General features: G+C 42.0%; 1 long non-coding RNA gene across 1 annotated transcript in view; it reads left to right on the forward strand.

Annotated features, from left to right (window-relative positions):
* Positions 1 to 7,170: 7,170 nt before the first annotated feature.
* Positions 7,171 to 11,804, forward strand: part of LOC137532162 (uncharacterized) — a 243,484-nt gene continuing 238,850 nt past the window's right edge. The window contains exons 1-2 of the long non-coding RNA XR_011023871.1: positions 7,171 to 7,252; positions 10,303 to 10,366. This is a non-coding gene — a long non-coding RNA (uncharacterized lncRNA). The remainder of the gene's footprint in view (positions 7,253 to 10,302; positions 10,367 to 11,804) is intronic.

The following is an 11,804-nucleotide window of genomic DNA, read 5'->3' on the forward strand; positions in this document are numbered from 1 at the left end:
AGAATTAGTAGGAATTAATAATTGCCATAACCTAAAAAATAGGGGAAACGATAAAAGAGAGGACTGTAATTATAAAAAAGGTTGATACAATTAAAATAATTTTTCTAATACTTCATTCATGCCCTCAGGAGCCAGAGTCCTGAGTGTTTGTATCCAGAACATCTCTTTGTTCTTCAAGACCTCAAAAGTGCTATTAAGTGACTGAATAGACTCTATTAAGGTGATGGTGAGTGACTGGGGATCACCATTGTGATGGGTGCTGAAGTGTTTGGAGACGCTATGTAGGGGATAGTGTTTCAGTATGTTCCTTTTATGTTGTCCTATCCGACTCCGAACCAGTTGGGTGGTCCGACCAACATATTGTAAATGGCACGGGCAGGTGATAACGTAGATTACATTCCTTGAAGTGCAGTCTATGTGTTGTTTGATGCTGAATTCAGTGTTGGTAGTATTGGATGAGAACTTCCGAGTGGTTGTGACAAAAGGGCAGGCTTGACAACGTGAATGTTGACATGGAAAAGAGCCTGGGTTAGCTACAGTGGTAGTGTGGACTGTTGGAGGTTTAGTGTTTTTGAATTTGCTGGGTGCCAGTAACCCCCGCAGATTGGGGGCCCTTTTGAAAGTAAGGGATGGTGTTTTGGGTATTGATGGTTTGAGATAAGGGTCTTGGGCCAATATTTCCCATCTGTTCTTTAGGATGGAGCGAATTTGGCTATGTTGGCTACTGTAGCCAGTGATGAATCTTGGAAATGAACTTACAGTAGCTGAATGATCAGTAGTGGTAGTGGTTGCGGGGGTCTTGGTTGCTTTATGTTTGGCGTCTTTTATGAGTTTTTTCGGGTATCCACGTTCAGTGAATTTTCTAGTAAGAATCTGGGACTGTGTATGAAAATCTGAGAGTTCTGTGCAATTCCGAAATATTCTCTTGTATTGGCAATAGGGAGTATTAGTTGTCCAGGGTCGATGATGGAAACTGTCAAAGTGTATAAAGTTATTAGCATCAACCTTCTTGAAGTATGTTTTTGTTTTTATCATATTGTCAGTGGAGTAAAGGACCAAGTCGAGAAACTCTATTGAATTGGGATGGTGTTGGGAGGTGAATGAGAGACCAGCCGGGTTATCATTAAGGAATTCAAGAAATTTCGGAATATCTGTATGATCGCCCTTCCAGATAAAGATGAGGTCATCAATGTACCTCTTATAGAAGATGATATTCTCTGTAAAAGGGTGTGGGTTATGGAATTTCAGTAATTCTAAGAAGCCCATTGAAAGATTAGCATAAGAAGGGGCAAAGGAGCTCCCCATAGCTGTACCGGTAGTTTGATGATAAAAGTTGTCCATAAAAGAAAAAATATTATGATGTAGAATAAACTCGGCACATTGATTGATGAATTGCTGTTGTATTATGGGCATATCTGGATTGGTGGACAAGAAAAACTGAAGTGAGTGAAGACCAAAGGAATGTGGAATATTGGTATACAGAGCGGATACGTCACAAGTGAGCCAACAGTAGTCTGGATCCCATGAAACGGGTTTAAGTAGATCTATGAGGTGTTGAGAATCTTTTAAATAAGAGGGTAGTGTTTGTACTAACGGTTGTAAGTGTTTATCGACAAATTTGGATAAATTACTAGTGATGGACTCCATGCCGGAGATTATTGGTCTACCGGGGGGGGTTTGTAATGCTTTATGTATTTTAGGGAGATAGTAAAAGAATGGTGTTTTCGGATGATAATTGATGATGAAGTTACGTTCATTCTTTGTAATGATACCATTTGAGAAAGCTTCATTGATGAATCGTTTTAGAGTGGTGTTAAATTCAGGAGTGGGATCGGTAGTCAATCTGGCATAGTGTAAGGGATTGTCTAATAATCTGTTTGCTTCTTTTATGTAATCAGATTTATTAAGGATGACTATACCACCCCCCTTGTCAGCAGGTTTTATGATGATGTCGTGGTTACGTCTAAGGGTTTGGAGGGCTTGTTGTTCAGGTCTGGAGAGGTTGGATGTGGTGGTATTGGTGTCCAGTTTTAATTTCTGTAAATCATTTAATACTAAGGTGTAAAAGGTTTCAATGAGATTCCCTTTGGAGGCAGTCGGGTAGAATCTCGACCTCCCTTTTAGCTGTGTAGAGATGAATTTTTCGGTCTCAATTTCATTCTTATTAACTGTGCAGATTGGCAATGCATCGTTATTGGTCAAAATGAGAGTGTTGGTCGAATTTGATAGAGATGATTGATGTTTTTTTATAGCGAAATGTCGCTTTAAGGTGAGCTTGCGGATAAATGAATTTAGTTCCACAAATAGCTTGGACATGTCAGATGAACTCGTGGGACAAAATGATAGGCCCTTTTCTAGAAGTTGGGTTTCGGAGTAGGACAAGGTATAATTAGATAAATTAAAAATGCAACGGATTTGTGTCATTGAGTCTGTGTTAATTGAATTGGGGATGATGGGCGGTTTCTTTTTTCTTTTCCCTCTGCATCCCCTATTGCAGCCTTTAACATGGATTTCATAGAGATGCGAGCTACCCACAGGGAGCATTTGCTGGTTCAGTTCAGAGCCACACCGTCACTACCGGTCCAGGAGAATACACCAGGAACCACACCAGACAACAACATCCCTGATATCGACTTAAAACCCATATTCCACAAACTTGAACAAGCACTCAAAGATGAATTTTTCAACATTGCTGACATAGCGATGCAACAGACATATATAGATGAAAAAATATCCCCTGACGGTATACGCATAAAAACATTAACTGCGTTCCCTAAAGATCCTGTATTCACTGATGATTGGTACATTTATTTAGAAACTTGTACAGGGGGAATGATGGAGAGAATAATTAAAAAGCGAACCTCTATAATAGATGATCTTCAACCCATTATTCGTGATTATAAAGAACAACTGTCTCTTCACCTCAAAAACAAACTATATCACCCCCTGATGTCCAATCTAATTGCACGTTTAAAGAAATTCGAGGCAGACACAGTAGAAATAAAACTCAAAAAATTGAATCGAGACCGATTAGCCTATGCAGAGCATAGGGAGAGAGAACGGAAAACAAGGTTTCCACAGGAGAAGCCTAGACCACCCTTTCACACCCCCACACCACACAACCACCCTCCCCCACTCATGAGTCTCAATTTACCACCACCACCTTCACGTTACCCTCCCTTTCCTCCACCAATTCTATTCCCACCTCCGGATTTCAATCCGCTAGTCACACCTAAGGTTTCCACCACAATAGCCAAACCTCCACTCACCACACCTATCTTCAGCTTTGCCCATTCAGCAGCCTTAACAAAAACACTTTCAGATAAAATCATCAACAAACCATCTAACCGCAACCAGACATCCACCAACCCAAAAAAGTTCAATAAAATGGTTAAGTTTCAGCCACAACACAAAAATTCAAGTAATACTCATAACCCTACTCCAGTTCCAACCCAAGCCAAGAACCTTCAGTCCACCCCCTCTAGTGTAAAAACAGTCCAATTCAGGCCCAATCAGATTCCAGTGTGCAATTTTCTGAATAGTGCCCCTTCGGACACAATAGCTACCAAAAGCAAGGAATCTGTCACCACAACAAGCCTTGAACCACCTGTTGACCTTATCCAGACTAATCCAGAGGACCACTCACATATAGAAGACATTTTGGGCCTTTCACAAATCAGCACACATGAGACCCAACCAACTTCACCTATTTCTTCCAATACACAAAATTCCGTCCTCCATACCAAAACAGGTGCGCTCACCAGTTATTTCAGACCCATCATTAAACAACAACAGTGCACCACCACTAGTCAAAATAACTCCCTCCTCAACCTTACATCATCTTCTTTTTTAGATTTACCCCTCTCCTTCACACAGAACACATTAATGATGCCATTACCGAGTCCGACGGCATCCAGAGTCATCCTCCAACCCAAACTAACTCACAAAAGACCACTAGCAGAATCAGAAAAAGGGGATGCAGAGGGAAAAGAAAAAAGAAACCGCCCATCATCCCCAATTCAATTAACACAGACTCAATGACACAAATCCGTTGCATTTTTAATTTATCTAATTATACCTTGTCCTACTCCGAAACCCAACTTCTAGAAAAGGGCCTATCATTTTGTCCCACGAGTTCATCTGACATGTCCAAGCTATTTGTGGAACTAAATTCATTTATCCGCAAGCTCACCTTAAAGCGACATTTCGCTATAAAAAAACATCAATCATCTCTATCAAATTCGACCAACACTCTCATTTTGACCAATAACGATGCATTGCCAATCTGCACAGTTAATAAAAATGAAATTGAGACCGAAAAATTCATCTCTACACAGCTAAAAGGGAGGTCGAGATTCTACCCGACTGCCTCCAAAGGGAATCTCATTGAAACCTTTTACACCTTAGTATTAAATGATTTACAGAAATTAAAACTGGACACCAATACCACCACATCCAACCTCTCCAGACCTGAACAACAAGCCCTCCAAACCCTTAGACGTAACCACGACATCATCATAAAACCTGCTGACAAGGGGGGTGGTATAGTCATCCTTAATAAATCTGATTACATAAAAGAAGCAAACAGATTATTAGACAATCCCTTACACTATGCCAGATTGACTACCGATCCCACTCCTGAATTTAACACCACTCTAAAACGATTCATCAATGAAGCTTTCTCAAATGGTATCATTACAAAGAATGAACGTAACTTCATCATCAATTATCATCCGAAAACACCATTCTTTTACTATCTCCCTAAAATACATAAAGCATTACAAACCCCCCCCGGTAGACCAATAATCTCCGGCATGGAGTCCATCACTAGTAATTTATCCAAATTTGTCGATAAACACTTACAACCGTTAGTACAAACACTACCCTCTTATTTAAAAGATTCTCAACACCTCATAGATCTACTTAAACCGGTTTCATGGGATCCAGACTACTGTTGGCTCACTTGTGACGTATCCGCTCTGTATACCAATATTCCACATTCCTTTGGTCTTCACTCACTTCAGTTTTTCTTGTCCACCAATCCAGATATGCCCATAATACAACAGCAATTCATCAATCAATGTGCCGAGTTTATTCTACATCATAATATTTTTTCTTTTATGGACAACTTTTATCATCAAACTACCGGTACAGCTATGGGGAGCTCCTTTGCCCCTTCTTATGCTAATCTTTCAATGGGCTTCTTAGAATTACTGAAATTCCATAACCCACACCCTTTTACAGAGAATATCATCTTCTATAAGAGGTACATTGATGACCTCATCTTTATCTGGAAGGGCGATCATACAGATATTCCGAAATTTCTTGAATTCCTTAATGATAACCCGGCTGGTCTCTCATTCACCTCCCAACACCATCCCAATTCAATAGAGTTTCTCGACTTGGTCCTTTACTCCACTGACAATATGATAAAAACAAAAACATACTTCAAGAAGGTTGATGCTAATAACTTTATACACTTTGACAGTTTCCATCATCGACCCTGGACAACTAATACTCCCTATTGCCAATACAAGAGAATATTTCGGAATTGCACAGAACTCTCAGATTTTCATACACAGTCCCAGATTCTTACTAGAAAATTCACTGAACGTGGATACCCGAAAAAACTCATAAAAGACGCCAAACATAAAGCAACCAAGACCCCCGCAACCACTACCACTACTGATCATTCAGCTACTGTAAGTTCATTTCCAAGATTCATCACTGGCTACAGTAGCCAACATAGCCAAATTCGCTCCATCCTAAAGAACAGATGGGAAATATTGGCCCAAGACCCTTATCTCAAACCATCAATACCCAAAACACCATCCCTTACTTTCAAAAGGGCCCCCAATCTGCGGGGGTTACTGGCACCCAGCAAATTCAAAAACACTAAACCTCCAACAGTCCACACTACCACTGTAGCTAACCCAGGCTCTTTTCCATGTCAACATTCACGTTGTCAAGCCTGCCCTTTTGTCACAACCACTCGGAAGTTCTCATCCAATACTACCAACACTGAATTCAGCATCAAACAACACATAGACTGCACTTCAAGGAATGTAATCTACGTTATCACCTGCCCGTGCCATTTACAATATGTTGGTCGGACCACCCAACTGGTTCGGAGTCGGATAGGACAACATAAAAGGAACATACTGAAACACTATCCCCTACATAGCGTCTCCAAACACTTCAGCACCCATCACAATGGTGATCCCCAGTCACTCACCATCACCTTAATAGAGTCTATTCAGTCACTTAATAGCACTTTTGAGGTCTTGAAGAACAAAGAGATGTTCTGGATACAAACACTCAGGACTCTGGCTCCTGAGGGCATGAATGAAGTATTAGAAAAATTATTTTAATTGTATCAACCTTTTTTATAATTACAGTCCTCTCTTTTATCGTTTCCCCTATTTTTTAGGTTATGGCAATTATTAATTCCTACTAATTCTAATGACAACTCTTTTTAATGATGATGTTACAGCAATCAGTTATTAATATAGTTATGAATACGGTTGTGTTTTTTATGATTATACAGCAATCAGTTTTTTATATTTCATGTACTTTTTGTATACTATATGACATATGAGATGAACTGGATTGTCCTTCCTAAATTTTTCCTTTTGTTCCCTTGTCCCCTACCCTTTCCCTTTTTCCTTTTCCATCTTCCCCTCCCCTTTTACCCCCATCTATTTCCCACTTCTACATTTTATACCCTTCACTTTCCATGGAATTTTTATACAATCTTTATTTTTCAATGAGACAGCATCATTATCCATATTAGCATGTTATATTATTAACAACCACTAGATGGCAGCAATTGGATATATAGTCAGCATCGACGTTTTAAAACAAACATATAACTATCAGGACAATATATAATATTTCTTGTACCTATATGCATTTAATCATAGAGTTAGTTTATGGTCAGTGCTTTAAATATGTCAGATATTAAGTAATCTCCACCGGGCACCCCGCTGCCTATACTAACATGGCGACAGCAGTATGAATTATCAAGTGCGCATGCACTGCCCTTCCTTCACCTCCCGTATAGCGTAACTTGCGACGTGACGTCAGCATCACATTGCGCAGCCTACACGTCAGTCCCAGCTTCCGGAAGTAGCTGGAGATGATTCTTCCGCATTTGACACACTTACGCTGGCGCATAACGGCCATATAACTACTCAGCTGCGGCGGCAGCCCCTCACATTTGGCGCTGGGCCTCTTGAGTGACACAGTCCTGGTGAGTACACACTACCTGTTTACCATAATGCTTACATGTTTCTCGTATATCAGCGCTGATTGGGGAGCATGAGGTTCTTTGTAACACGTGCTCCAGACCAGTGTCTAATATTGTAGCAGTACAACCACGCTATATTGTACACCTATTAGGGGAGTTCACTCACCCATACAATTGCTTTACACTCTGGCAGATTTTATTTATATTTAATCTGTACCTATGATAATGATGTAATGCTTTAACCATCTCATGTTTATGTTATTACTCGTCTTAGATTCCAGTTGGATATATATACTAGTCTGTTCGTGATATAAATGGGGCTATATTGTCCTATGTGATGATCCTTTGTAATATAACTTATAGATCTTCGATTATTTAGGATCTATGTACCTTTTGTGTACCCAGCATTCTTTGATATATCGTATGCTCTTTTTATTTTTGTCTTTGTATCTTAGTGTATCTCCAACACTGATTGCCTGATGAAGCGGGCTCTTGACCCGTGAAACGCGTTGCATGCCTGGAGAACTTATAATAAATTTTATTATTTATGTATAACCACTAATTGGCTGGTCATTATATATCTGAGGGTGGTAACCACCAACCCCCCTCCTTTTAAACGGTTTTTAAATCATTTTACTCTAAATTGGCGCCTCTGTTACCATCAGTTATTCTTTGATCTAGTCCACCCCTGGTGGAGGGGTATATCCCCACTTCTATCTACGGAGAGCGACTTCTTAATACCTGAGTGGGGTCAGGTCATAATTCTCCCCACCTGCACATCCAGTGGTTGCCTTTGTGGTAACCTAGACTTGTGAGTATAATACTCGTAATAGTTTTGTCATTTTCCTTTACTTAACATACTACACTATATTGGGCTCTCGGTCCTTTCTTTTTTACATTCTTCTAAGCTAGAAAACAAATTCAGTTTGGGCAATATTTCAGCAGAAAATAACACAGTTGGCAACATTTCACCTGCAAAAAAAGGAATTTACTCACCTGCAGTCCGAATCCGGGACCTGTCCCGGATAAAGCGGGACGTATGGTCACCGTAGCTAAGTCTAACTGACAAAAGTGGGTAGAGAGGCTGACTGGTATCTTACTATTTTGGCAGTTAAACTGCCGTTCAGGAAATACTTGGATAACAAAAGAAAACCCTGAGAATCCACCTCGAGGAGATGGACTAGTCCAAAGCCTGTCAGTTCAGATTTTAACTGCTTACTTTTTTCACCAGAGTGGTTCTTTAAAATAAAAAAAAAACGTATACTTACCTAAGGAGGGGAAGGCTCTGGGTCCTATAGAGCCTTTCCATTCCTCTCCTGGTCCCCTCATTCCAGCGCTGTCCCTATGCTAGCAGTTTCCGACCGATGAGTCAAAGATTGCTGTCTGCCACTGCGGGAGGCTTCGGGAAGTCTTCTGGAGCCCAAGTACTTCCAAAGACGGGTGGCTCCGTAGTGCGCATACATGAGTGCGCTCTCTTGTGCACTTGCACATGTGCAGTACTGAGCCGCCGGTCTTTGGAAGCATTCAAGCTCCCTTAGACTTTCAAAACCTCCTGATTTGAATAGGTGAGACAATGCTGGAACGAGGGGACCATGAAAGGAACAGAGAGGCAGGCAGCAGGCTTTATACAGTAGGTCCTAGAGCCTTCCCTCTCCTTAAGTAATTACCGTATTTTTTGGAATATAAGACACACTTTTTCTCCCCAAAAATGGTTAGAAAAAGTCCATGTGTCCTATATTCCCATCCCCGACTTCCGATCGCCTGCTGATACGAACCCCCGACTAGCCTCGTCAGGGACTCCCTGCCTTGTCCTGCTCTGTGGTCCCAGGCATGTCTCCTCTGCTCCCCCGTGTAAAATCCATTAGAGGCAGCATGGCTCAACTCACGAGCGATTCCAGCGCCGAGCGCAGACCTCTCATCTGCAGCGCTGCTCCCCTAGTGACGGCTTCTGCTGATGACACAATCAGCAGAAGCCGTCACTAGGAGGAGCCGCATGGCGGAGAGTTTGTCTGCGCTCCGCGCTGGAATCGCTGGTGAGGCGCAGGGCAGATTCTAGGCTAAACTGCACCCAGGGCGAGGGTGTAAAAATCACCCCCCCTCCCTCCGTGGAGCCATGTGTAAGTGCCCGCAGTATAGATTAGCCAGCTATAAATTCTAACTTTATTTTGCTGTAGTGGTCCTTTAATACTTAGGCCGGCTTCGCACTGCATATTGATGGTGCCGCAGCCGTACTGCACCGGCAGAAACCGGCCTTTGGGGAATACCGCGTTATTATGCGGTATTCCCCGTCTGGCATCCGGCCAAGCAGGTAGTGACGCTCACTTCCTGTTTGGCAATTGATGACAAGCACAAAAGCGTATGTCTAAAATACACTTCCGCGCATGCGTGACGCAGATAATTGTGGCAGGTTTTAAAAAGTGTGCGCTTTACCATAGACTTACGTGACTTCCGGCCCAATGCAGATCGCTGCAGGACCCGTGCGCTAGTAAGTTTGGAAGCACGTTAGATAGGGGACTTCTGGTGCAGTGTACCGTAATGTGGGGAGTGTGAACTCCACCATAGATTAGCATTAGGCTGCGGTGGGATGCTGTAATTTTACCGCATCACCTCAGTGTGAAACGGCACAGAAGGTATTTGCAATAATTCAGCTCTGAGTGAAGGAAAAAAGGATGTCTCATTTCAAAAGAAGCTCTTGCTGCTCACTCATCCTCCTCCATAGAAGACCACGCATCAAAATGTGGGCATGGTCATGGGTGGAGCCAAATGCACAAATGCTGTTTATATAGCCCTCACAGTGTTGCGCCCAGGGACAAATGTTCCCTCTTGTCCACCCTTAGCTACGCCCCTGCTCTGATCTGTGTCAGAGGCAGAGCCCGCCTTAATCAGTACACTATCCAGCCACAGCTTAGGAGATGTTGCCAAGTACAATATAAGCAAACAAAATGCAGATAAACTCAGTTGACAAAAGGATACAGCACTGCCTTCAAAATTTGAAAACTTTATTTACAATTCAAGTCTGCTGTTATTAATACAAACCCTTTTTATGTTCACAGAGGAAAGGAGTACATGTAAGTTATTCACACGTGGACAAACTGCTGTGGACCAACATGGAGTATGGTAAGTTTCCAACTGGGCTGGAAATAAAATACTAAGCAGGTATGCAGGCAGAGACTGGGCCACACGGGCAGAGTAGAGCAGTTCCAAAAATACATAAAATACATAGACTTAAAGGGAATCTTAACTGAACGGGGGGTAAAGAGTTTTACTTACCTGGGGCTATTACCAGCCCCCTGCAGCAGTCCTGTGCCCTCGGCGCCGCTCTGGAATCCTCTGGTCCCCCGCTGTCCCTTAGTTTCGTTTTTAACGACTCACCTATCTATATATCTACGCGTGCGGAATGCGGCAACGCGTATTTTTGTACGCGTTGCGGTCCGCAATAGCGCTAATTGCATTGGTGAATGCGTCCAATAATACGCATGGCGGCCGGCGACTGGTGAGTCGTCAAAAACGAAACTAAGTGACAGCGGGGGACCTGAGGATTCCAGAGAGGCGCCGAGGGCACAGGACTGCTGCAGGGGGCTGGTAATAGCCTCAGGTAAGTAAAACTCTTTACCCCCCCGTTTAGTTAAGGTTCCCTTTAAAGGGTCACAGAACCACTTTAGGGTTCCCCCCTGAGGATTGTGGCAGCCTGAAGGAAAACCATTATAAGCAGATACTGTGCATTATATATTACCGTCATTAAAAGACAACTAAAGTAAGAGGCATATGGAGGCTGCCATATTTATTTACTTTTAAACAATACCAGTTGCTTGGCAGCCCTGCTCATCTATTTGGCTGCTGTAGTGTCTGAATAACAACACAATTTAACAGTTTAGTTTATATCAATACTAAAGTATTATCTTAAAAGTTTAATAATTAAGTATCACAGCCATTTCTTGCCACATTTAACTGTGGTTTTTTTATTATTTCTTTCTATTTATTTATTACTAACTCAACACTCGGCGTTGCCCGGGTATGTATTTGAGTGTTGTTGGCTCCGCCCACTTTTTCTAACCTTTACACACAGTCACTCAATGACCAGGTTCGTGAGCTTTCGGGGTCCTTGACATGAATAATGTGAGAATGGAAGCAGTATGAATTTTTTTTTATTTAAATCAAACAAAGAAATCTGATTGGCTGTTTGTGGCTCTTTCCCTTTTTTCTGAATTTGAACCCCAGACACCCAATGATTGACTGTAGCAGGCTTGAGGCCTCTGCCATTAACAGAGGAAGAATAGCAGCAATTGAAATATTCCCCTTGAGACTCAATAGGTACATTTGGATTGGCTGTTGTAGGCTCCACCCACTTCCCTGAATATTAATCCCAGTCACCCAGTGACCAGCTGTGCCAAGTTTGAGAACCCTGCCTTTAACAGTGTAAGTATGGCGGCAGTTTACATTTTCTCATGTAAGATGAATGGCTGAAATATGATTGGCTGTATTATGCTCCGCCCACTTTACCTGGATTTTTAACCTCAGTCACCAAGTGACCAACTGTGCCAAGTTTGGGGACTCT

This window comes from Hyperolius riggenbachi, chromosome 9 (assembly GCF_040937935.1).
Source record: "Hyperolius riggenbachi isolate aHypRig1 chromosome 9, aHypRig1.pri, whole genome shotgun sequence".
Lineage (NCBI taxonomy): Eukaryota > Metazoa > Chordata > Amphibia > Anura > Hyperoliidae > Hyperolius > Hyperolius riggenbachi.